Below are 27,046 nucleotides of genomic sequence, written 5' to 3' on the forward strand. Positions count from 1 at the left end.
ACATGTACAGCACCTGAAGGTATTCATACCCCTTGACTTAGTCCATTTTTACAGCCTGAATTCAGAATGGAATAAATAAATAAAAATCTCACCCATCTACACACATTACCCCATAATGACAAAGTGAAAACATGGTTTTAGATTTTTTTCTAAATATTTATTGAAAATGAAATACAGAAATATCGGATTTTACCTGTGCATAGCTCTATTCCATTTATATACAGTGGGGAGAACAAGTATTTGATACACTGCCTATTTTGCAGGTTTTCCTACTTACAAAGCATGTAGAGGTCTGTAATTTTTATCATAGGTACACTTCAACTGTGAGAGATGGAATCTAAAAATCCTGAAAATCACATTGTATGATTTTTACGTAAATAATTTGCATTTTATTGCATGACATAATTATATATATAATTACATTTTTAAAAATCTTAAACTCCCTTGCCAATGACAAGTATACCCATGACATGATGCATTCGCCACCATGCTTGAAAATATGGAGTGGTACTCAGTGATGTTGTGCTGGATTTGCCCCAAACATAATGCTTTGTATTCAGGACACAACGAAAATTTCTTTGCTGCATTTTTTGCGGTTTTACATTAGTCCCTTATTGCAAACTCTCATTTAGGTTAATATTGTGGAGTAACTACAATGTTGGTCCATCCTCAGTTTTCTCCAATCACAGGCATTAAACTGTTTTAAAGTCACCATTGGCCTCATGGGGATATCTCGGAGCGGTTTCCTTCCTTTCCGTCAACTGATTTAGGAAGGACATCTCTATCTTTTATAGTGATTGAGTGTATTGATTCACCATCCAACGTGTAATTAATAACTTCACCATGCTGAAAGGGAAATTCAATGTCTTATTTGATTATTTTTACCCATCCACCAATAGGTGCCCCTTGCGAGGCATTGTAAAACCTCCCTGGTCTGTATGCATCAAAGCTGGGACGGAGATACTGAAAAACAGCTTCTATCTCAAGGCCATCACTAGCACATTAGAGGCGGTTGCCCTATACATTGACTTGAAATCACTGGCCACTTTAATAATTGGAACTCTTGTCACTTTAATAATGTTTACATATTTTGCATAACTCATCTCATATGTATATACTGAATTCTGTCCTATTCTACTATATCTTATTCTTTGCCCCTCTGACATTGCTCGTCCAAATATTTATATATTCTTAATTCCATTCCTTTACTTTAGATTGTGTGTATTGTTAGATATTACTCCACTGTCAGAGCTAGAAACGCAAGCATTTTGCTACACCCGCAATAACATTTGCTAAACTGCTCGACTGAGGTAGCTTACAGATAATTGTATGTGTGGGGTACAGAGATGAGGTAGTCGTTCAAAAATCATGTTAAACACTTATTTTATCCAACTTAAGATATTATTTTACTCTGAACTTATTTAGACTTGCCATAACATTGAGTTTTTCCTAGCCACCGTGCTTCTACACCTGCATTGCTTGCTGTTTGGGGTTTTAGGCTGGGTTTCTGTACAGCACTTCGAGATATTAGCTGATGTACGAAGGGCTATATAAAATAAACTTGATTGATAACAAAGGGGTTGAATACTTTGAATTTGAATTGAGTTTGTAAACATTTCTACAAACATAATTCCTCTTTGCATCATGGGGTATTGTGTGTCACTGGCCTACACACAATCTCAATTTAATCCATTTTAAATTCAGGCTGTAACACAACAAAATGTGGAAAAAGTCAAGGTGTGAAAACTTTCTGAAAAATTGTTTGGTGGGGGGGGGGGGAGTAGTCAGTCAGACGTCTACAGAGAGTGGCCCTAAAACACCGCACGCTGACCTATTGATAGACAAATGCTAGATGCACATTCGGTGCGAGCCTTAAGTCAACTGGTTCCACACCGCAGTCCCACCGCATAAAGAATAGAGCCAAGAAACGGCGCTGTGTGCACGAATATAAAAAAATGAGGACTGCTAGGATAGCAGGCTGCCAACACACAATTGATTCCTTTCACACACACCCATGGCATACTACGTGATTCAAGCCAGTATAAGACGTCTATCTATGTCTGAGGACGTCAGGAGATTACATGTAAATCGGCCACTGGGGCAGCCGTGAGCGCTGTTACCTTCAAATACGTTTAGCTAGGTCATTGTGGACTGGGATGGCGGATGCATGTAAGCATCTGCCTCTGAATCCAAAGTTTGCAAGTTCGAATCCAGCGATAGAAAGTTGTTTTTGAGATTTTAGTTTTAAGTCTATCCCAAACCTTAACCCTTAACCATTTGGAGTTCATGCCTAACCTTAAATCTAAGTTAACTTCTTATGGCTGCATCCCGCTACCGGGACTACAAACGATTATGTTAGGTCACCACCAAACCATAATAAGCACAGCCATTTTTCCAGCAAAAGATAGCTTTCACAAAAAGCAGAAATAGAGATAAAATGAATCACTAACCTTTTGATTATCTTCATCAGATGACACTCATAGGACTTCATGTTACACAATACATGCATGTTTTTAAGTTCATATTTATAACAAAAAATCTGAGGTTACATTCACTAGTTCCAAAAACATCAAGTGATTTTGCATAGCCACATCGTTTCAACAGAAATACTCGTCATAAATGTAGATGATAATACAAGTTATACACATGGAATTATAGATATACCTCTCCTTAATGCAACCGCTGTGTCAGATTTCAAAAAAACTTTACGGAAAAAGCAACTCATGCAATAATCTGAGACGGAGCTCAGAACAATAGCCAAATTAGCCGCCATGTTGGTCAACAGAAACCAGACAATACATGATAAATGTTTCCTGACCTTTGAACTTCATCAGAATGCAGTCCTAGGAATCCCAGGTCCGCAATAAATGCTTGATTTGTTCGATAATGTCAGTTATTTATGTCCAATTAGCTACTTTGGTTAGCGCGTTAGCGGTAAACAATTCCAAAGTCACAAAGCGCATCCACTATAACGTGACGAAATGTCCAAAAGTTCCGTAACAGTCAGTAGAAACATGTCAAACGATGTACTGAATCAATCTTTAGAATGTTGTTAACATACGTCTTGAATAACGTTCCAACCGGATAATTAGATTGACTTCAGAAGAGCGGTGGAACGGAGGTTCTCATGTGAAGGCGCATGTGAAAGCATGGTCAGCTCGTGGCAGTGATTACTCATTCCTGTCTCCTTCGGCCCCCCTTCATATTAGTCATCAGACAAGGTTCTATTGACTGTTGACATCTAGTGGAAGCCGTAGGAAGTGAAAACTCATCAATATCTCGCTGTAATTTCAATGAGAGCTTGGTTGAAAATCTGCCACCTCAGAAAGAATTCTAACAGGAAGTGGAACTTCTCAGGTTTTTACCTGCCATATGAGTTCTGTTATACTCACAGACATAATTCAAACAGTTTTAGCAACTTCAGAGTATTCTATCCAATACGAATAATAATATGCAGAAATTAGCAACTAGGACTGAGGAGCAGGCAGTTTACTATGGGCACCTCTGTGCACCTTTCATCCAAGCTACTCAATACTGCCCCTGCAGCCATAAGAAGTTAATGCCTAAACTTAACCTTACACTTTGAAATTTGACGTTTGCAACAACTTCTAAATTTGACGTTTGAGAAACATGGCTGAACGTCTAATTCTGAAGTGAAACTGTAAGAGCTAGTTGTGTGTTTGGTCTAGTGAATCATTCACAGTATTAACACAACTGATCTAAATAACTGAAGCCTGAATTGCCATTTAGTCTCATTATTGTTTTCAGTTTGGGTTTATACCGCTCCTGCTGTTTTTAGATCAATGTGTAATATTCTTCCCTGGTACCCAACACTCCAGCTATTTTGGTAACTTGGTTAATTCTTGGCGCACGGATCCCTTTTACGGGTTCATTTTCGTAAACAACCGCTGAATTGCAGAGCGCCAAATTCAAAAATATACCAAAACACAGCGTAGCTTGTTGTTAATCCACCTATCGTGTCAGATTTTGAAAATATGCTTTACAGCGAAAGCAATCCAATCGTTTGTGTTTATCAATCACTAGACAAAACAGTAAGAACACCTAGCAGCCATGTAGATTGGTCACGAAAGCCAGAAAAGCAATAAAATTAATCTCTTACCTTTGATCTTTGGATGTTTGCACTCACGAGACTCCCAGTTACACAATAAATGTTATTTTTGTTCGATAAAGATTATTTTTTTATAACCAAAAACGTCCATTTGGTTTGCGCGTTATGTTCAGAAAACCACAGGCTCGTTCTGGTCGTGAAGGGCAGACGAAAATTCCAAAAAGTATCTGTAATGTTCGTAGAAACATGCCAAACGTGTTTTTTATAATCAATCCTCAGGTTGTTTTTAACATACATAATCGATAATATTTCAACCGGACGGTAAACTATTCAATACTACAGAGAAAGAAAATGTCGCGCTACATCTTTCGCGCGCAGGAACTAATCAAAGGACACCTGATGCGTTTTGATAAATCTCGCTCATTTTTCAAAATAAAAGCTTGAAACTATGTCTAAAGCCTGTTCACAGCCTGAGGAAGCAATTGGAAAATGAATCTGGTTGATACCCCTTTAAATGGAGATTAGGCAGGCAATGAAACAGGGATTTTTCCAAATAAAATGCACGTCCGGGTTGGATTTCCTCAGGTTTTTGCCTGCAAAATCAGTTCTGTTATACTCAGATATCATTCAAACAGTTTTAGAAACTTCAGAGTGTTTTTTATCCAATAGTAATAATAATATGCATATATTAGCATCTTAGACAGAGTAGGAGGCAGTTCACTCTGGGAACGCTATTCATCCAAAGTGAAAATGCTGCCCTCTATCCCTAAAAAGTTAACATATTGTTTTCAAGAATAATTCACAAAAGTAGGTCTATTCCTGTATTCTATTTAGTAATACTTGTGTTTTGGGACAGATTTTAAAAAATGCACTCTACAAACAAGTGTTGAATAACAACGCCACCCTGAGCAGCTTGGTGCCCCGCCCACAAAAAAATGGCGCTAAGGGAAATGCTGTCTGTGTGCATGCTGCTCTGTAGGTGAGCAGTGCAGACTCTCCCTGTCCCCCTGTGTGCGTGTCTGCTCTGATGCTTGTTCAGTGTTCAGACATAAAGGTCGGAGCTAGTGGCCCAGTCCCATGCTGCTGTCAGCTCCGTCAGATGTGTTCTCTGATAGGGCAGCCAGAGAGGACTGGAGAGGTGCTCTGTATCCCAGGGACACAGGGAAAGAAGGAAAGGGGGTGGGTCTGCCTCATCGTCCAGATTTCCCAGATAAACGGAGCTGGCCAGATTGTGAAAATGGTGGCTCTTCCTCTAGTCCAATGCCCTGGGGAGCAGAATAGAGGGGGGGGGGGGGGGGGGGGGGGGCAACAAAAGAGGCACGATAAAGGATGGCTGTGCATGCCCTCAGGCGACCATTAGACCACCCGTCTCCTCCGTAATCCCACAATGCACTGGTGCCCCACATAAGCCTGCATGTTCGCACAAGCCACGGGCCAGGCCGCAGACACACAGTGGCAGCCCGGGCTGAAACAACACAGTCCAGCCTGTTGTTTTTCGAGCTCCACTCACTTTACCCTCCCCCCAGCCATATTACTAAAGCTCAAATGGGGCTGACCTCTCCTCTCAGTAGCTCGGCTCTCTTTTCCATATTTTCCAGTCTTTGCTTTGAGCTTTTGGCTTCAGAATAGCATGTGTATACACTCTTGTGTCCAGTATTTCCCCCCCTCTCCTGCAGACACAGCCAGTGTTTTCAGCCATATCACCATTGCAACATAGACTAATCACCGGAAATATACACTTTAAATAGCTACGGCTCTATGGCATGTGGAATTGTTTTGTGTTTGAGATCGATGGTCTGAGTTTTAACGTTGTGTGTGTTCCTTCTGTCTTATTTCCATGCAGTTATCTGGACACAGTGTGGTATGGTTGTAACAGAGCAGCTCTGGCAACCATTGTCTGTTGTTGATGCTAGGTCCTAGGATTGGCCATGACTGCTCTCCCAACTCCAAAACCCTGGACGTTGGGCTTCAAAGCTGGACTCATGAGTCTATGGAGACCGTAGTTGAAATCAACACTGGCCAGGTTCTCAAACTTGTCAGAGGTATGACTTGCCTTCTCATGCACATATGTGCACACCACTCCTCATGAACAAAGTCCAGTACTTGGCATTCCCCTGTTGATGTTGAAATACTCCATATCTAGTAGGGATTGGTTTTAGAAGACGGTCTTAGTATTTTCACCTCAAATAGCCAAACATGCGAAAGAACACATTTGTCCTGAGGGAGGGGGAGGCTTGAACTCTCACCTCTGACCTTTTGTATGTTTATGTCAACTCCTATATGTCCTGCTTTACTTGTATTTCTTCTCATCAACTTGGCCATATCATAAAACCTTACCCCTGTAGGAGCAGAACAGGGATGTTAGCAAGAAGGAGAGAACTAGCTAGTACTTGTAGGCCTATGTCCTGTAGCGTGTTTGGATGTGAAGCTACAGGCTAGTTGTGTGCTGACTGTGCTCTCTAAGCCTGGTCTTTCTGGTAGGCTCACCTAAAAGCCATGCTGATTAGTATCTCTGGATTTTTGTGACGCTTTTGTGCCAGGTTTTGTGCCTCAATCGGCAGTTTTTACTTGTTTGCCTGCCTTCTCAATCTCCCATTGTGCTGAGTCAAACCTAATTAGCCAGGATAGATGCAGCCGTTACAAATGAGCACGTCAATGCCTCAGTGTGGCTCAACACAAGTTGTGTAAACACGGCTGGTTTTGGGGAACCGGTCTCATTCACCAGAGAACCCTGCTAAACATGTCTATTACCACACAGAAATAAATTGGAGTAGTAACCTGGAGACGTTGCGCCTGGGTGGCCACTGTAGGCCAAACACACACACTCTTTTTGGTGGGAGACCCTGGAGGGGCACTGAGCTGCAGCACAGAACCAAAAGGGAAAGAAAATGAATCTAACTTCAGCATCTCCCTTCTTCTCTCAGCAGACAGGCCTCACTCAAGCCTCACTGCCCCTGCAAAGAGGCTCTTAAAATGGGCCAGAAATAGCCCAGGCTCCCCACATGCCCTGCAAACCTTCAGTTAAGTCTAAGTAACTAGGATTTCTGGGTTTGACTGTGAATGGCCAAACCTATGGTGGCGTCTCAGTGCTCCCAGCAGTCTGTCCCCCCCATGTGGTAGAGATTAAAGGTCCAGTTTGGTCCTGTTAGACTTTACTACTTCCCCAGTCATAAATGTACAATTCCTGAACACATTGGACTGACTGGCAGCTCCCTGCACTGCCTCTGTGTGTGAACGGGTGACTTCTAGTCCAGCTCAACGTCAGCAAGTAGTAAATTACCTCATGGGTGTGTATAAAAATAAATAAAAAAAAACAGTAGTCTGTCTCTGCCGTCTTCACATGAGCCGAGGCGCCAAACATATGTCACATCCTGCCCAGCTGCTTCTGCCAGACGGGACTATGGATATTTGCACAAGAGCATTTGTGTACTTCTGCCTCGCTATAGCCAGGGCAAACACACTTACAGGAAGCCTCAAATACTGACACAGGATGAACTTGTTTTGGCGTTCTTAAAATACCTGGTCTTCCCTGCCCCCCTGCCTACAGACATAGCTGTCTCTTTTCGTTGAGTCTTGTGCCTGCCCCGAGGGCATGAGGGGGCCACCACATTACCACAAGGTAGGAGCCATGTGTTTTTGGCTGAGTCATCCTGCTTGAGATGTTTGAGAAGTGCAGGCTTGGGCGCCTTGCTATGACTGGTAGCTTAAACAGTCTCAACTATGTTGGCATGAAGTCTGCAGAGCCTGGCCCATGCCCTGTGGTGAAACTGAACTCCTGTCTTTGGTAATCCCTCCCAGTGTATGAATAATTGTGGAAGCATCCTCTTTCAAGAGGAAAATAACCAGCTCCCCGAGAGCTGCGGCAAAGCACTGGAGCTTGGCTTCTCAGGCTCTGTTTCCCTTTTAAGGTCAACATAGTGTGCACCCTACGAGTGGAGGAAAACCTCTGGCCAGCCCTAGAGGGAGAGAGATCCTCCATAGACAGATAATAGACTGTTAATGTGCAGTGTGTTTGCTAGTAGTAGGGGCTCTTATCAGTGACTTAAAGGAAACATGTCTCGCTCATTTGTTCATAAGTGCACAAAGGGAAATCAGTGAGTTTGGCGTTTATCGCAGAGTAAAAAAATAAATATTCAATCAGGATTTAAAGCTCCATACGGATTCTAAATACGACATTTCACTCAGTGTCAAGTTGAATTTAACCCTGGCATGATATCCTCAGATGTCCATAGTCTACCCAACCAAGAGCTTACCCTGGGTCGGTCTGACAGAGACTGATCTGTGTTATCCATGAGTGATGTCTTGTGTGTTTTAGCATGACCCGGCTTAAAGGGAGTGTACTTTGTCACTGTGTGGTCAGGGGATTTTCTTAGTAAGATTACAAGCCTGTATTCAAGCCCCATTACGAGGGAGTGCTCTACTCTCCATTCTGGATTAGTCCAATCCCCTGATTTTACCAGACACATCACCCAGCCCCCCCCCCCCATCCATCCCAGTGAGGCCTGGCCCCTTTAATCTGGCCTGCCTGCCTTTTTTGCCCTGGCACCTCCAGCCCTTGGCCTGGGCTCTAGTGTCATCCACGTCAGTCACTTCAGTTGGTATGTTAACTTGAGATTATTGCTGTCCCATTTCTAGCTGCTAAGATTGACAGACATTAAAATGATTGCAGATGTAACATATTTTCTTAATCTATGACTATTGAAACAGTAAAAAGACGTGACCTACAGAAATTGCTATGCATGCATACAAGGAACTGACATTTTTCATTAAGAGTAATGAACGCATGCAACAATATGCTTCTATCTTACAGTCAAAAGGCTATATAGCCTATTATTGAACATGCAATTGTGGTAATGAAGCCGTTAATAAAAGATCATTTTCAAACATTTGCCAAAATGCCATTCGTGGGAAACACTGTTGTAAACAGAGCACCTAATGCCAGCGTGATAGAAGAATTTGTATGTTTAAGATAATGACTAAAGTATTCCACCCTGAAACCATATAATTGTATGAAATGTGTTCGAGTCATAATCCAATAATGTGTGTGACTAGACTTTTTAAGACTAGGCCATTGTGTTACTATTTCGCAATATGTGCAGGGTATAGTTGAGACATTCAAGGACAACTGAACTGTCGACTTGTGATAACGGTGAAACTAATAACTGGAATGAGGCCTCCCCATGCTAGGGAGGAGAAAACTGTTAGAAATGGCTTGCAGAAGATGATGAAACATGTTGCAGAAGTGCGATGAACAATGTATGTGAGTTGTGGAAAAATACAGCTCACCTAAAGAGAAGTGGAGTTTCTACTCTGTGTGTGTGTGCTATAAAAAGATTGTTCTCATTTTGAAGACAGAGCGCTCTCTGAATAAAGTATTGATCTATTGCAGGCTGAGACTGTCTATTTCTTTGAACTGGGGATTTACAACCTTCAGGAATTAGACAGAGATATAAAAGAGTTCAGTTAGAACTTCTCGTGACACAGCGGAGCTGGAAACACTGTTCTAAACAGAGCACCTAATGCCAGCGGAGCTGAAAAATGTGAGTTAAGAATGTGACAGATGAAAATCTCAAACAGAGGGGGAATCTAATAGCAACAACTACGATGAGTTGCTAATATGACTAGGATTGTGCCTTTGGGTTCTGGACAGCGAAATAAAGTTGATATGAAAACCAATAAACAGCAGAGAAATGCTGGTTAATGGCATCAGGAAGTCTTTATAAAATAATTGCTTCCACTTTTCTTTGGCTGGATTTTGGCTAGGCTACTTTGAAGTAACGTTTGTTCACGTTTCAAACAATTATGCAGCCTCCAGCTCACATTGCATATCGGTGGGTGACACGCTGACAGCCTGCCTACCGTTGACTTATAGCCTATGCATTCAAATGGCGATTCGGGGGCGTGCTTTATTTACCAGTTGAGATTGAGAAATACTAGCTGTTTTTAATCGTGGCCATCAAAACATTTTAGAATTTGTTAAAACAGTTTTTGTTGTTGTGACATTGCATATTTGTTGTGCGATGACTGCTTATAAAAGCACTCCAGTACCAGCTTTTTGAGGAGCTCGTCTTGCGTTGTCTGACAGGCAATAGGCTATTCTGCTCCTCAAACTAGGCTCTGTAAGCTTTGCGCGTGTGATAAATAAGATGCATGACGACTAACGAAAATACCCGCTGCAATATAATTCCACAAAATGATGCAAATGAACCTATAGACTGGATGTGACCGGGCAAATATTTTTTCACTGGCTAACCAATGTAACCGTTAACATCTCTACTAATGGGATGCAATTTTGCTTTCATGGCCTCGCACAGTATAATGGCAGTCTGACAAATTTGGTAAGCGTTGCACCTGTTCTCTTTAGAAGGGAAGAGGACAAGATCCAAGCGAAAGCCGGTTTTATATTGAATTAATATCTGAAAAGAAACAAACTCTTGGTTAATAACGCCCTCTAAGATTGAAATCATGTTATTCGCTCTCCTTTATACATATACTTTTCCACAATACCACTGAGCCTAACTGTGGGGGTGTGTGGTCCTCTTGAGTCAACTTATCATTTGTGCTAGTGGACACACTCAATGTTATTTGAACAACTGCCATGGGACAATTGTGAGCGAGGGGCTAGGTGACAGCGACACAGGAATGTAACCTAGTTGGCACATGTGAAGGCCTTTGAAAAGCCCCTCTATCGTTCAAATCCTGATAAACCCCTGCCCTCAGAGTTGGGACAAAGCAAAGGTTGAGGGGCTGGCTGTGGATGGGGTGGGGGTTGTGGGGCTGGCTGGGGGGGGGGGGGGGGGGGGGGTTTGAGGGGCTGTGGCTGTGGGGTTGGTTGTGAGGGGCTGTCCACAGGGGTAGGAGAGGTTGGCATAGTGAGGCTGACCTTTGAAAGGTTGCACTAAGCCCAGCCTCTTCTGGAAGCCATACAATGTTGGGGGAATAGCACAACCTGAATGGGGGAAGATGACTCCCTACGCCAGATCTCATTAGGAATGTGAAACGCCAGTCAGCATCTCGGTAACTAATTCTCCGGTTTTCTTTTGTTTTGTAGGATTCTTTGGACTTCTCTACTGCAGCCCTTTTAAAGCAGGATTTTAACGTCACCCATCCGCGGACAGCCATGGAATCGGTATGTATTGCTACGTTCTCTCCACGTTGTCTCTGGAGCCATCTCTGTTTCTTGGTCATGTGTTTGTCACGATGTACTGAAGGATTGAACACACAGTATCATTTTTTGGGGAATGTTGTTTACAGAAAGGGGTTTGTTTTCTAAGGCCTGTATTCCTGTACTCCAGCAGTCTTGTTGTTTTGACTGGCCATTTTTCGCCAAACCATCACAGATGCTAAGTAAACTACACTCATATGGCAGTATAGAGAGTGATTGCTGTGGAACTGAGACAGAGACAGACAGGAGCAGTGCTAGTACCAACTGGCAGTTTAAAGCCCTGCACTCTCGACTGGAATGTGTGTATTAAGAGCAGGACTTAGTGCATGCCCAGGCCCTGCCTTCCTGTCCCTTTGTTAAAGGGGTTCTGTGTTTTAGCTGGTGTGGGCTTTTGTGTGTGTGATTTGGTGTGTATGCATGGCTGTTTGTGTGGCGAGCAACTTGCTTTGGAAACTAGGTCACTGCTCCCGTAGAGCTCAGTGTCACTAATGAAGAGTCCCTCTCCTGCATGCGGCTCATGTGACCGTGCTGCTTGATCAGTAAGTAGTGGCAGCCCCACGCCTCTGAAGAGACGCCAGCCTTTTCCCCACGGTGCACAGCCCCAGCACACAGACTTTCAGCATGGGGGCTGTACAATGGATCTCCCCTCTCGTTCTCTCCCTACTCTCGTTTTGTTCTCCTGTAGCCTTCTCTTTAGCCAGACTCTGTGCAACGGGAGCTGGTGATGTTTACCTCTGAAATCATACCGTATCTGCTTACCGTCAGTGGAAACCAAGGAAACTGATCAAAAAGCTCATTATGCTGCCAGTACCGTTTCTCTCCTCCCCACCCCCACCTCTCCTCATGTGATGCCAGTCACATGGTTTCCAGGCACCAGTAGAGTAAATCAGAATCAGATTTTTATTTTTAACTGCTCTACATCATCCACTTTGCCAATGGTTAGCAGAAACAGACGTAGGATTACTGTGTACCTCTCTCTCCCTCTGTTTCATGCGCTGTCCCCCCCTCTCTCTCCTTTCTCTCTTTGCCACTCCCTGTCTCTCTCTCTCTGTCTCTCTGTGTTTAGCCTGCTCCCAGCCCTCGGCGGTGCTGATGTTATTGTCAGCGTTATCTGCTGGTTGGGAGTTGTGCTGTGTTGGATGGTAGTGCAGATGAAAGGGTCTCTCTCCTGTGAATGTTCTCCCTGCACCGTTTTGCCTCTACTCATTACCAGCATGTTTATTTTTTCTCTCTCTCCCTCCTCCCCTTTCCAAAGTAGGCCTGTTCTTCAATGGGATTAGTCTGCAGCACTCTGAACAGGAAAGTGGGCCCTGCCAGTCATATTACATAACTCTCATAGCCTGGCTTGAGACAACTATAGGGGCTTTGTTCCCCCAGACCCAGCTCCCACCCGCCTACCTCTCCCCCTGGCAGGCCACATGCTAATGCTCTATTGAAAGAGTCTGTGTGCTCCAAACAGGCATGGCTCTGTGGCCAGGGAGGAGAGAAACTCTGCATCATTACCCTGCAAATTGGCATTTCACTCATATCTTTAGCTGAGGAATGTGAACTCGAGGCAGAAGGAGCGGGAACTTTGGTGTGATCTTGTACGCATGTTGAATGATGAGGTGATATAGGAGGTTGTGGACCGTTCAAAGGATTGAACCTTTTGCGGTGTTGGCGTGTCATGTATTGTTTTTCTCTCGTTTGTAATGTTCTTGTTTGGGGTTATCCCCTCTGACTAGACTATTGTGCCCCATTAAACCACTTAGGTTGCAGACCTGTATTGTTGGGGTTATATTGTTCTCTGGGATAAGCCCCTGCCTCGTGATTCTATAGCTTATTTGAGCAGAAGTTTGGCGGTTTGTTCATTTAGTAGGCTTGCTGCATAATGTGAAGAGCAGGATTGGTAGGTGATAAAATGGTGCCTTTGCCCAAGGTTTTTCTTGTCATTCTGTTCCAAGTCATTAGAGCTAAGCACCGAGGAGGAACCGTTCTTTAAGATAATATCCAAGAGTGTGATGTCACTGTTCCATTAATCAGCACAGCTGCTGATTTGGCTCAAGTTCAAACACACCCTGAAAGGAAGTGGCAACTAGCTCGCTCTCTCTCTCTCTCTCATATCCCACTGCAGAGGGAGGGATGTTGGTAGCTGTGGTGGGTATCGCCAATATATGACGACTCCAATCAGCGTTACGGCCTGGCTGATGGAAAACGCCTACATGTATTTTTCAACTTACCTGCTGCACTTGCCGACACTTTCTTTGTTCCTCGAAACCGGAAAAGGTCTATCTTTATAAATGTGCAGGTGGTTACAAAAACCAGAGACAATTCTGATAGATATTAAATCCATGTTTTGTATTGAGTGAGAAATGCCTCTTGCATGTGTAGATCTTTGTTTTGGTCGAACTGTGACGTGCTGTCATCTACTGCTACACTTAGCCGAGGCACATAGACAATCCTACTTCCTGCCAAGATGCTGGGGGAACCTACTTGGGCAGCGCAAAACATGGATTTAATGTATTTCAGAATTGTCTCAGTTTTTTGTAGAACCACATGCAACTGGACACAGGCGTTTTATACGATACTATTTTTCCCGTCTCGAGAACAAAGTAAAGCCAAATGCAGGTTAGTTGAAAGATACATGCCTGCGTTTTCCATTAGCCAGACCGTAATGACGATTTGGAGTCATCACATATCGGAGATACCCACCGTAGCTAGGCAGTACGTAGCATCCAGCTGTCTTTCGGTCTGTCTACTCACAGGACAAAACTATAAATGCGGATTTCGGAAGTGTGCGGTGGCAGAAACGTTGTATTGTGTGTTTTCTCTTTGCAGATGGCGAAGCCCCATGGCTGCTAGAGGAGTTGGAGGTAGCCGTAGTAATAGGAAGGTACAGGGGGCCATGTCCGACTCTGCCACTGAAATGGTTTTTGATGGCAGGTTGGTCCTAGCACCACACTGGGCTTTGGAAATTATCATGTAGGTGTGAGAATGAAAAGGATAAACAGCGCCCCGGCTACATAGAATATTGTTTTTAAGTGTTGACTATAGGTCACTTTCCTCTAAGGTATGAAGTGGTTTCAAAGGGAAGTGGTGGGGAGATGAGATGGGAAGGGAAAATATTTAAATCTTGAATGTGTCAAAAGAGAACAGTGCTTTGAATGCAGTTTGTGTGTGGAGAAAGCGGAGAACAGGACGTATCTGTTTTTTAATTAAGAGATGTTATGCTGCCTGCTTGAAAAGAATGTGCTGCTGGAAGGTCAGTGTTGATTCTCATGCTCTGCTCAAGGGTATGGCTCAGAGCTGCTGACAGCCAGGCAGGCCAGTGTTTGTCCCGCCACTCCCACACACTTGGTCAGAACCAAGCTCGCCCACCACAGCATCGTACTGACTGCATAGGAGAGGCGACTGGCTGTGATGATAGATAGCCAGTGCTACTCTGAAATGGTCATATTTGTAGTGTGTGTCTGGATGCTGAGGAGTTGGCTGGCTGTTTTTGAAGATGGGACAGAATGTCTTTAAATGTTATACCTCCCCTTCTCCAAAGCCAAGTTCCCATCAGTGAGTCGTCCGTCCACAAAGTGTGTTTAGATCTTAAGTTTAATTTTTAGAGCTGGGCTTTGGCTTGGCGCTGGGAATATCAGTAGCCTCTTTACGGGCTTCTGTGTGCCTTTAACTAAAAGATATGACAATGCATTGGACAAGACTAGACAATGGCTTCATGGGATTCTGTTCAATCAGGGTCCAAGAGACCAGAGTGACTGGTCCTTAGCCTGTTCCCTGTCCCTCTGCCTCTCTCCCTCCAGTACAATACCCTCTGAACAGTGCTATGTATCCGCCAGGCACCCAGTGTCTCCCTTTCTGGGCCTCTCTAAATCTGACGGGGGGGGGGGGCATGAACCACAAAACCCAGTGGAACAAATGATAGTGTTTGTTCTAATGTGAGTTAAAGGGGCCCTCCCACAGCGTGTCCTGGCAGCCTGTGTTTCTGCCTGTTTGCTAGGGTGTTTAGAACTCTGGCTGGGTGATTTAACCTCTCTAGGGTACGTGAGACGTTAGCATCTCACCTCTTCAACAGCCAGTGAAAGTGCAGGGCGCCGAATTCAAAACAACAGAAATCCCATAATTAAAATTCCTCAAACATACATGTATTTTACACCATTTTAAAGATACACTTGTTGTAAATCCAGCCACAGTGTCCGATTTCAAAAAAGCTTTAAGACGAAAGCAAACCAAACGATTATGTTAGGTGAGTGCCTATTCACAGAATAACACAGCCATTTTTCCAGCCAAAGAGAGGATTCACAAAAAGCAGAAATATAGATAAAATGAATCACTAACCTTTGATCTTCATCAGATGACATTCATAGGACTTCATGTTACACAATACATGTATGTTTTGTTCGGTAAAGTTCATATTTATATCCAAAAATATGAGTTTACATTGGCGCCTTACGTTCAGAAGTCACAAAACATCCTTTGATTTTGCAGAGAGCCACATCAATTTACAGGAATACTCATAATAAACATTGCTAAAAAATACAAATGTTATGCATGGAATTTTAGATGCACTTCTCCTTAATGCAACCGCTGTGTCAGATTTCTAAAAGGCTTTACGAAAAAAGCAAACCGTGCAATAATCTGAGTCGGCGCTCAGAGCCCAATCAAGACACAAATATAGCCGCCATATTATCCAGTCAACAGAAGTCAGAAGTAACAATATAAACATTCACTTACCTTTGATGATCTTCGTCAGAATGCACTCCCAGGTATCCCAGTTCCACAATAATTGTTCGTTTTGTTCAATAATGTCCATCATTTATGGCCAAATTCCTCCTTGTTGTTCTAGCGTTCAGTACACTTTCCAAACTCACGACGCGCGGCCAGGTCCAGCGGAAAGTATGGACGAAAAGTTAACAAAGTTATATTACAGTCCGTAAAGACATGACAAACGAAGTATTGAATCAATCTTTAGGATGTTTTTAACATAATTCTTCAATAATGTTCCAACCGGAGTTTTCCTGTGTCTTCAGAATTGCGATGGAACAGAGCTCGCTCTCACGTGAACGCGCATGGTCACTTCATGGCAGACCTGACTCATTCCTCTCTCCTTCGGCCCCACTAAACAGTAGAGGCATCAGACAAGGTTCTAATGACTGTTGACATCTAGTGGAAGCCTTAGGAAGTGCAACATTACCAATATCCCACAGTATCTTCAATAGGAGCTGAGTTGAAAATCGACCAACCTCAGATTTCTCACTTCCTGGTTGGATTTTTTCTCAGGTTTTTGCCTGCCTGATGAGTTCTGTTATACTCACAGACATCATTCAAACAGTTTTAGAGACTTCAGAGTGTTTTCTATCCAAATATACTAATAATATGCATATTCTATCTTTTATGGCTTTGTAGCAGGCCGTTTACTCTGGGCATGCTTTTCATCCGGACGTGAAAATACTGCCCCCTACCCCAAAGAAGTTAAGGAACATGGAGACACTGTACATTATTTCTTTATCTGACCCTTTCAGCTCAATCTGCAAGCTGTAATTGGATTCTTTCTAATGTAATGTGTTGGAAATATGGAAGGAATGGATTTTTTCCCCTTTATCTGACTGGAGGAGTATTGTGTCAGCTCAGCAGCCTTACTGTGAATAGGCCTACACCACAGTGCTCTTCTGCACTTTGTTAGTGTTGTATTTACGGGGAAGGACAGTTTAATATGAGTGATGGGACTTAGTGCAGATGAATTGGTTATTTCTGCCTTACCTTTGTGTCTCCCTTTCTGGGGCGGGGCGGCAGGTAGCCTAGTGGTTAGAGCGTTGGGCCAGTAACTGGGATCGAATCCCTGAGCTGACAAGGTAAAAATCTGTCGTTCTGACGCTGAACAAGGCAGTTTAACCCACTGTTCCCCAGTAGGCTGTCGTTGTAAATAAAAATGTGTTCTTAACTGACTTGCATTGTTAAATGAAGGTTAAATAAAAAATACAATTTGTCAATGTCACCAGACTGGTCAGCCCAACCTCTGGGCAGCAAGTCTACTTCTCAATCCACAACACTAGGCTTTTCAGCTATTTCTGACTTGACTGTCAATGTCTGTGTGATTTGAGTACTCAATATTAAAATTAATAATGGAGAAAATAGAGAATCATATTTTAAGATCTATAGAACATGATCAATAAATATTTCTAAACATTGCCGCAACGATTTGCTTCGATAGCATTACTTTTCTTACTATTTCACTTGCAGCTGTTGTGTACAATTTCTGAGATGATTGTGTCTGTGGAAATCAGTGAAGTAAGCGAGCGGGCAAGATGGTAGAAAGAGGAGCCACAACAACCATTATCCTCTTCCCTGTCCTTCCCCCATCCCCGAGTGACGCTGTGGTTTTTCCCCTGACTGCTGCCAGGTCTCTCCCTCCCCCTCTCTTCTCTCTGGATCATGATGACTGAGCTGTTTGCACGGGGCTGGAGATTAGTAGGCTAATGTAGTGTTGAGTGGGAGAGGAGAAGCTGAGGCAGAGACAGACACAGTGATGGGGCCTGGGCCTGCTGAACAACACAGGGCAGCATTGGGCCTGGGCTGTGCTGGCGAGAGCCTGACAGCGTCATGGTAAGCTATACCCTTGTGGTGGTGAATGGAATGTATTGAGTTTGTATTAAATGCACACACAGCCTCCTCTCCTGCTCTATCCGAGTGCTCTGGTAGTAGACGGGCCTATTTTAGGGAGCCACTTATTAAAGGTTGAATGAGTGGAGTAGCTTGTTCCCTCGTCTCTGGTTTCTCACCATAATGGCAGCCATAATGGCTCCGTTTCTGATTTATGTCAGGCGGGATCTGATTTCAGGAAACTCTGCAGTGAATGTTTTTTCTTCTTCCAGTAATCTGAATGCCCTGTGCTCCCCACCCAGCCCACCTCTCAGGGGAGCCTGGAGCAAAGTGCTCGGGCCTGGTCGGACAGAACTGTAGCACGGCAGCCCAGCCCACTGGCAGGCAGTGGCAACCCAATCCTGCTTCCAGATTTTCGGTTCAGTCCGCTGTCACTCCAGCAGCCAGAGCACTGTGACCTTGGTTTCAAGTAGCCCTGGCTTGGTAGTAAGCCAATACCACTCCTGGGATGGTGTGACCTTGTTCACCAGCCCACTGTATGTCTGCATGCCTCTCTCCCCCCTTGACAGAGGGGGTGACCTTTGCTTGCTGTGATAATTCAAAACAAGAAATTGAGTCATTGGATGGTCATTGACCCTGTCCTGCTGCTGGTTGCATAAAGGTTGTTGATTGTCGTATTAACCAATCCTGGGCTGCTCTGAGCTCTCTGTCTCATGTGATTATTTTTCTACAGGTGCCCTCCATGGTTCCCTGTGTGTTGGCTACAGCAGAAGACTGTTACGTCACCATCAAATGAGCTCCCTCTAGTCTAGTACACCTGTCATTTGGTCCCTTGGCTTGGTTGGAACTGTGAAATTACTTTCCCCTTTTTTTTCAATCAACTGATTGGAACCCTGGCCAATCAGTGGTTTTGTGTCGTCTCGTTGATACAGGGAGGGAACAGCACGTTTTAATGTTGTCTGAATGAATGGAACTGTTCAGTAGCTAGGCTAACTGTTTGTTAGATATTACTGTACTGTCGGAGCTGGAAACACAAGCATTTCGCTACACCCCCAATAACATCTGCTAGTCACGTGTATGTGACCAATACAATTTGATTTAACTGATATGCTCTCTTAGTGAAATCCTATGGCTTCTTTTGTGGTTGAGGTTTGTTTGGTGTTGTGCCAAATCACTGTTGTCTCATGCTGGTTACTGAGCCGCATGCTTGTTGTCACAGAGTGGTGAAGCCTTACGCAAACACAGTGGGTACTAGCAGTGTTTCTGACTGAACAACCTATAGTTCAGCAGCTGGACCGGTCTCTCGTCAGCATCCTGTTACATCATGACGTGGCTGAAGTGGATAGCAGCCGTCTTACGGGTTCATGACCAATTCTGCACTCCAGCCACCCAGGCCATAGTGTTCTCTCTGCTACCGCACGGCAAGCAGTACCAGTGTACCAAGTCTGAAACCAACAGGACCCGAACAGCTTCTACCCCAAGCCATAGGACTGCTAAACAAGGCTACTGAATAGCTAATCAAAGGGTTACCCGGCCTACCTGCATGGACTCTTGAGTTTTTCTAACACTGTGGTTCCCAAACTTTTTATAGTCTCGTACCCCTTCAAACATTCAACCTCCAGTTGTGTGCCCCCTCTAGCACCAGGGTCAGCGCACTCTCAAATGTTGTTTTTGCCATCATTGTAAGCCTGCCACACAAACGCTCATTTATTACATTTATTTAACATAAGAAGGAGTGTGAGTTTGTCACAACCCGGCTCGTGGGAAGTGACAAAGAGCTCTTATAGGACCAGGGCACTAATAATAATAATAATTATCATAATAATCATCATCAATAATTTTGCTCTTTATTTAGCCATCTTACATATAAAACCTTACTTGTTCATCGAAAATTGTGAATAACTCACCACAGATTAATGAGAAGGGTGTGCTTGAAAGGATGCACATAACTCTGAAATGTTGGGTTGTATTGGAGAGAGTCTCAGTCATTTTCCACACAGAGTCTGTGCCTGTATTTAGTTTTCATGCAAGTGAGGGCCGAGAATCCACTCTCACATAGGTACGTGGTTGCAAAGGGCATCAGTGTCTTAACAGCGCAATTTGCCAAGGCCGGACACCCTGAGCGCAGCCCAAACCAGAAATCTGGCAGTGGCTTCTGACCCCCTCAAATCAGTTAGCCTAGCTACTGAGAGTCCCTGTAGTCATAGATTCAGATCATTCAGGCGAGAAAAAACATCACCCAGATAGGCCAGTCGTGTGAGAAACTCGTCATCATGCAAGCGGTCAGACAAGTGAAAAGTATGGTCAGTAAAGAACATTTTTTAGCTTGTCTCTCAATTTAAAAAAAAATCTGTCAATACTTTGCCCCTTGATAACCAGCGCACTTTTGTATGTTGTAAAAGCGTTACATGGTCGCTGCCCATATCATTGCATAATGCAGAATATGCACGAGAGTTCAGGGGCATTACTTTAACCTGTTTGGGCTGCAGCCCGACACCGGTACACTTATGACAACATCCAGCTCAAGTGCAGGGCGCGAAATTCAAAAGATATTTTTTTTAAATATTTAACTTTCACACATTAACAAGTCCAAGACACCAGATGAAAGGTGCACATCTTGTGAATCAAGCCAACATGTCCGATTTTTAAAATGTTTTACAGGGAAGACACAATATGTAAATCTATTAGCTAACCACGTTAGCAAAAGACACCACTATTCTTACTCCATCAGTAGCTATCACAAATTCGGCCAAATAAAGATATAAATAGCCACTAACCAAGAAACAACCTCATCAGATGACAGTCTGATAACATATTTATTGTATAGCATATGTTTTGTTCGAAAAATTTGCATATTTCAGGTATAAATCATAGTTTACATTTCAGCTACAATCAGAAATTGCACCGAAAGCAGCCATAATATTTACAGACACCAACGTCAAATACCTAATTACTCATCATAAAACATTTCTGAAAAATACATAGTGTACAGTAAATGAAAGACAGGCATCTTGTGATGCCAGACAATATTTCCGATTTATTAAGTGTTTTACAGCGAAAACAAAATGTAGCGTTATATTAGCTTAGCTTAGCACAATAGAAACACTTGGGCGCCGGCGACTACGACAGATATATGAAATAACATCATAAATTGGGTCTTACTTTTGCTGATCTTTCATCAGAATGTTGAACAAGGTGTCCTTTGTCCAGATGAGTCGTTGTTTGGATTCAGAATGGCAACTTTCTCTCTCCATTTAGCAAGCGCGCTAGCCGGGTTGCACGGATCTCTCCATGTAAACAAACGGAAGAGAACGGAACACGGTAAAACTCCCGAAAAAATTTCAATAATCTGATGAAACTATATTGAAAAAACATACGTTACGATGATATGGTGACATGTATCAAATAAAATCAAAGCCGGAAATAATATTCGCCTATAACGTCAGCAAAACAAAAGGCAACCCCACTGTCCAAATTGCGTCCTTCAGAGTACCGGAAATTGGGTACACGTCATTCCAAGAGGGTTTATTCCATCCCAGATCGAGATAATCACCTCCTTTCTTCTCTCACAGCCTTCTTTACACCCAGAGGAAGGTGTATGAAGTGTACGTAGACTCTTACGTTCATTGCCCATTTATAGGCAGGAAGAGGAAGAGAGCCTCGGTTTGACTTTGAACTTCCGGGTCAGGAAAAGTGCTGCAGAATGAGTTCTGTTTCACTCAGAGTAATAATTCAAACGGTTTTAGAAACTAGAGAGTGTTTTCTATCCAATAGTAATAATAATATGCATATTGTACGAGCAAGAATTGAGTACGAGGCAGTTTAATTTGGGAACGATTTTTTACAAAGTGAAAACAGCGCCCCCCTATCCCAAAGAAGTTAACCAGAAATTACCAGATATTGCTATAGATTTTCTGGTTCATTAAGAAAGCTCAATTTAGATATGTGTTTTTTGGTTGTTGAGTCAATTAGACCATGCCCATTTCAAGCTTCTCTTTACAAAAAATACAAGTTATTTCAAAATAGTTAGGCAAGTTATCTGGCTAACTCATTGCTCCTGCTTTGTATGTATACCCTTAGGGCCAGTATAATGGGGATATAGATAGATCCTGAGAAACAGAGCAGTAGATTGATGTTTTGGACTGAGTTGTTGTTCAGCTGTTCTCAGAGATGGTGATAAAGAGTGGAGGGGAGAGATCGAGTCACTGAGCATCTCTGTGTTTCCATGCTCTCTGTCGGAGCCAAGCAGGGGAACAGACGAGGCAGCAGATGGGCTTTCTCGGACTTAACCCTTCCCACGCCTCTCACGGGCCTGTCTGTCCAGGCAGGAAGGAAGGAACGCTCTCATGGCTCGCTCTATCCACCTCAGTGTTCATCCAAGCCATGTCATATCCACTATGGCGGACCATCGGTGTCTGATGAGAAGTGGTCAGGGTGACATATGGCCGTCTCCATGGGGGGAAACAGTGTGCTCCCTCATCCTCTCTCTCTCGGTCCTCCTATCCACTCTCTCACACTCCATCTCCCTCTCCTCTCTCCTGCTGAGAAAGAGCCTGGTGTACTGCCGCTCCAGGTTTATGGTAATGAAGACACATCACACCCCTGTGATAACCACTGGCTGTTTGCCAACTCGGCCAGATGACCGCTGTCTGTGAGCGAAAAGTCTGTCCGTCTCGGTGGGCGGTAAACATGGGCTTAGTTTGAATCTGACTACCCTGCTACTGAGAATCTCTGGTCTCCATATACTAGGCCTAAGCATGCTCACCTGCTATCTCCAAATGCAGATCTAGGGCCTGGGATCCCAGGTCCCTTGTTACCTGTTAATCCATTTTTGCTCTGCCATCTGTTTTGATGGTTTCCCTCTCCCTCCTGGCCCCAGTGTTTTAAATAGAAGCTCCTCTAGGAGGATCGATACAAACTCCGGGGTAATTGATGAGAGGAGGCCGGCTCTGTGACGACCTGCACCCTGCAAGTGGGAACCTGGGGAGATGGGTGGGAAGCGGGTTTCATCACATGCATATTAATCTTTCTCTTTTGGAGAAGCCCAAGTGTGTTGCTCTGTCTGTAGGTGTCCACTGCCTGGAAAGCTATTTGGATCCACTTTTCTCTTTCAGGGAATTCAAGGTTGTGTCTTAGATTGTGTTCCCTTTCCAGATAGTGTCCATCTGTTGCACTGCCATATGACCAATGCTGTTATCTGGCAGCAGCTCTTTCTGGTTCTGTAATGAATACTAGCTTTACTCATCAGTGAAGAGAATAGCAGCCAAACAGTCATTTCAATCCATGGTTTAATCTTCGAGTAAGCTATAGTCGGTGATACCATCTCTTGCTTCTTCTTAACAAAGGGCCACGCTATAGGCCCCCCTGAGGCCCCAACCTCACCCTTTTGGTCATCCACGGCGTCCTCTGGGCTGTTTAGGCTTGGCTTCTCCTTTTTGTTTGGTGGGGAGGCGTGTATTATTTAACCTGACCCAACCTGATGCAGGGCAGTAGGGGGGCTCTCTCCTCACTCTCATTGTCTTGCTTTTGTTCTCATTTCACTTCTCAAGGCTCTCTGGACAAAAGTGGCTTTTCTGGTGACCACTGGCTAAGACTTAATGACCTCCCAATGATCGCCAGGGAGGCTTTATGTCCCCCACACATTCTGTTATTGTTTGGGGAACAGAAAGCAGCTCTCGGTCTCTGTTCATTTGAGGCCTGGATTGGAACAGTGATGGCTGGAGCTGTTGATGATGCATGGTGTGACTGATGAGGTGGAACACTTGGACCATGGAGCCCATTGCTATAGGGCCCAAATAAATGGCTCTCGCCCAGCCTCCGGTCCTGAACCCAGAGGACAGAGGGCCTCACATTAGCCCCAGATTGAAGGGTTTCTGTTTTGGTGTGGTTTACTTTTCAGATTAAGTTGTCTGCTTCTGTGCAATGGTGCCTGCCAGGAACCTACAGTGTCTGTCTTGGACATGGTTCGCTACCCTTGTCACCGCCTCTTGTTTGACTTGGACTTAGTGAAGCTAGGAATTTTGACTTCCACTCTGAAAGAAGCAGTGAAGGGGAGAGAGGGGATTGCATGTGTGTGTTTTTATGCCAGAGGTTCTGAAGAAATGGACTGGACTCTCCAGTGGCAGCCCTGCTTCTCCTGATGGATTCTGGGGTTCAGAGTATTGTGCTGTAGTTCTTGTTACACTGATACAGCAGTATTCTAGCTAAGCAAAACTACAACAGTAATTGAAGTTAACTTTCCTTATTAAGTCTCGTGTTCTTCAAGGATACAGAGTGGCATTGCCAAATACCAAGTTTCTGTTTACCTCATTTGGACTCCTTTGCCGTAGACATGGCCCACGAGGAATTATATTTTTTTTGTCTAAATTAGATAAACTCCCCCTCATTCCATCCAGCGCATCATGTGCTTTATTATTCAGTAGGCTATTTGTAACAGTTGTGCAAGGTCATTTTGAGTGTTGCGTTGTTGGGGAAACTACCATGTTTGTTGTTGTTGCGGCAACGACAACAACTTCCCCTCTGCTTCTCAAGCAGCTCTTTGACCAGCTCTTCCTCTTTCCCTCAGCCAGGAATGTGTTCCTGTCAAAATGGCAGGTCCCTCTGGGTTCAGAGTACTCCACATACGCCTTGTTTGTCATGGTAGTCCCCGGAGTGACTCACAACACAGGACTAGCTGATATATTCTGAACTGAAATAGTACGGCAATTATCATATTTTAATTCCATGTGTTTTTCCTTCTCTCTTTCTCTCCTCGGGAAGAAAAATGTGGTTTATCTGTGCTTCCTGTGTAATTGCTCTACATCGAATCTTTTTTTTTCATTTAACCTTTTATTTAACTAGGCAAGTCAGTTAAGAACAAATTGTTATTTACAATGACGGCCTACCCCAATTGTGCATCGCCCTATGGGACTGCCAATCCCGGCAGGTTGTGATAATCACCCACACAGCCTGAGTGCTGCTGTAGTTTGGAGGTTGTTTATATGTTAAGTGTAGATACAGTGCATTCAGAAAATGTTCACACCCCTTGACTTTTTCCACATTTTGTTTCCTTACAGCCTTATTCTAAAATGGATTCAATTGTAATTTCCCTCATCAATCTACACGCACTACGTCATAATGACAAAGCAAAAACTATCACATTTACATAAGTATTCAGACCCTTTACTCAATACTTTGTTGTAGCACTTTTGGCAGCTATTACAGCCTCGAGTCTTCTTGGGTATGACACTACAAGCTTGGCACAACTGTATTTGGGAAGTTTATCCCTTTCTTCTCTGCAGATCCTCTCAATCTCTGTCAGATTGGATGGGGAGCGTCGCTGCACAGCTATTTTCAGGTCTCCAGAGATGTTTGATCGGGTTCAAGTCTGGGCTCTGGCTGGGCCACTCAAGGACATTGAGACTTGTCCCGAAGCCACTCTTGTGTTGTCTTGGCTGTATGCTTAGGGTAGGTGTCCTGTTGGAAGGTGAACCTTCGCCTTCCAACAGGTTCTGAGTGCTCTGGAGCAGGTTTTCGTCAAGGATCTCTCTGTACTTTGCTGCGTTCATCTTTCCCTCAATCCTGACTAGTCTCACAGTCCCTGAGGCTGAATAACATCCCCACAGCATGATGCTGCCACCACCATGTTTCACCGTAGGGATGTTGCCAGGTTTCTTCCAGGTGTGATGCTTGCCATTCAGGCCAAGGAGTTCAATCTTGGTTTCATCAGACCAGAGAATCTTGTTTTTCATTGTCTGAGAGAGTCTTTAGGTGCCTTTTGACAAACTCCAAGCGGACTGTCATGTGCCTTTTTCTATCAGCTATTCATTGAGTGGCCAATAAAGGCCTGATGGTTGCCCTTTTGGAAGGTTCTCCCATCTCCACAGAGTGACCATTCGGTTCACCTCCCTGACCAACGTCTTTCTCTCCCGATTGCTCAGTTTGGCCGGGCGGCCTGCTCTTGGAATAGTCTTGGTGGTTCCAAACTTATTCAATTTTTAAGAATGATGGAGGCCAAAGTGTTCTTGGGGAACTTCGAATGCTGCAGAAACGTTTTGGTTCCTTTCCCCAGATCAATGCCTCAACACAATCCTGTCTCGGACAATTCCTTCGTCATGGCTTGGTTTTTGCTCTGACATGCACTGTCAACTGTGGGACCTTAAATAGACAGGTATGTGCCTTTCCAAATCATATCCAATCAATTGAATTTACCACAGGGAACAGGATGCACCTGAGCCCAATTTCGGTGTCTCATTGCAAAGGGTCTGAATCTTATGTAAATAAGGTATTTCTTTTTCTTTATATATATATATATATATATATATGCAAAAATGTCTAAACCTGTTTTCCCTTTGTCATTATTGGGTATTTTGTGTAGATTGATGAGGAAAAGGTTTTATTTCATCAATTTTGGAATAAGGCTGTAACGCAACAAAATGTGGAAGAAGTCACTGGGTCTGAATACTTTCCGAATGCACTGTATGTGAGATCTGTCTGCAGCTCTTCAATTACGTTAATTCTTCAACTGTTCATTATCACTCTCTCTGGGTATAAGCCTATATACTAACATGCTGACCAAACTGACTCCGTGCGTGCGTCCGCCATCGTGTTGATTTTGCCTTTCCGCGCCAGAGGCGTTCATGACGTACAGGTTAAAATGGTAAAACCAACGGTGAACCAACAATATTAGTTTTTTATTGGTATGTAATAGAGGTCGACCGATTATGCTTTTTCAACGACGATACCGATTTATTGGAGGACCAAAAAAAGTCGATACAGATTAATTGGCCGATTTTTTTTATTTTTTTATTTTTTTATTTTTAATAATAAAGAAAAAATGACATTTTTTTATTTAAATTTATTTATTTGTAATAATGACAATTACAGCAATACTGAATGAACATTTTTATTTTAACTTAATATAATACATCAATAAAATCTATTTAGCCTCAAATAAATAATGAAACTTGTTCAATTTGGTTTAAATAATGCAAAAACAAAGTGTTGGAGAAGAAAGTAAAAGTGCAATATGTGCCATGTAAGAAAGCTAACATTTAAGTTCCTTGCTCAGAACATGAGAACATATGAAAGCTGGTGGTTCCTTTTAACATGAGTCTTCAATATTCCCAGGTAAGAAGTTTTAGGTTGTAGTTATTATAGGACTATTTCTCCCTATACCATTTGTATTTCATATACCTTTGACTATTGGATGTTCTTATAGGCACTTTGGTATTGCCAGTGTAACAGTA

General features: G+C 43.4%; 1 protein-coding gene across 3 annotated transcripts in view; it reads left to right on the forward strand.

The window, feature by feature from the left end:
- LOC120046325 (ankyrin repeat domain-containing protein 11-like) overlaps window positions 1-27,046 on the forward strand; it is a 137,310-nt gene that overhangs the window by 18,748 nt on the left and 91,516 nt on the right. For all 3 annotated transcript variants that reach the window (XM_038991468.1, XM_038991486.1, XM_038991477.1), the window contains exon 2: window positions 11,121-11,198. The gene's annotated coding sequence lies outside the window, so the exon portion shown is untranslated. The remainder of the gene's footprint in view (window positions 1-11,120; window positions 11,199-27,046) is intronic.

The sequence above is a fragment of the Salvelinus namaycush genome, chromosome 1, assembly GCF_016432855.1.
Source record: "Salvelinus namaycush isolate Seneca chromosome 1, SaNama_1.0, whole genome shotgun sequence".
NCBI lineage: Eukaryota > Metazoa > Chordata > Actinopteri > Salmoniformes > Salmonidae > Salvelinus > Salvelinus namaycush.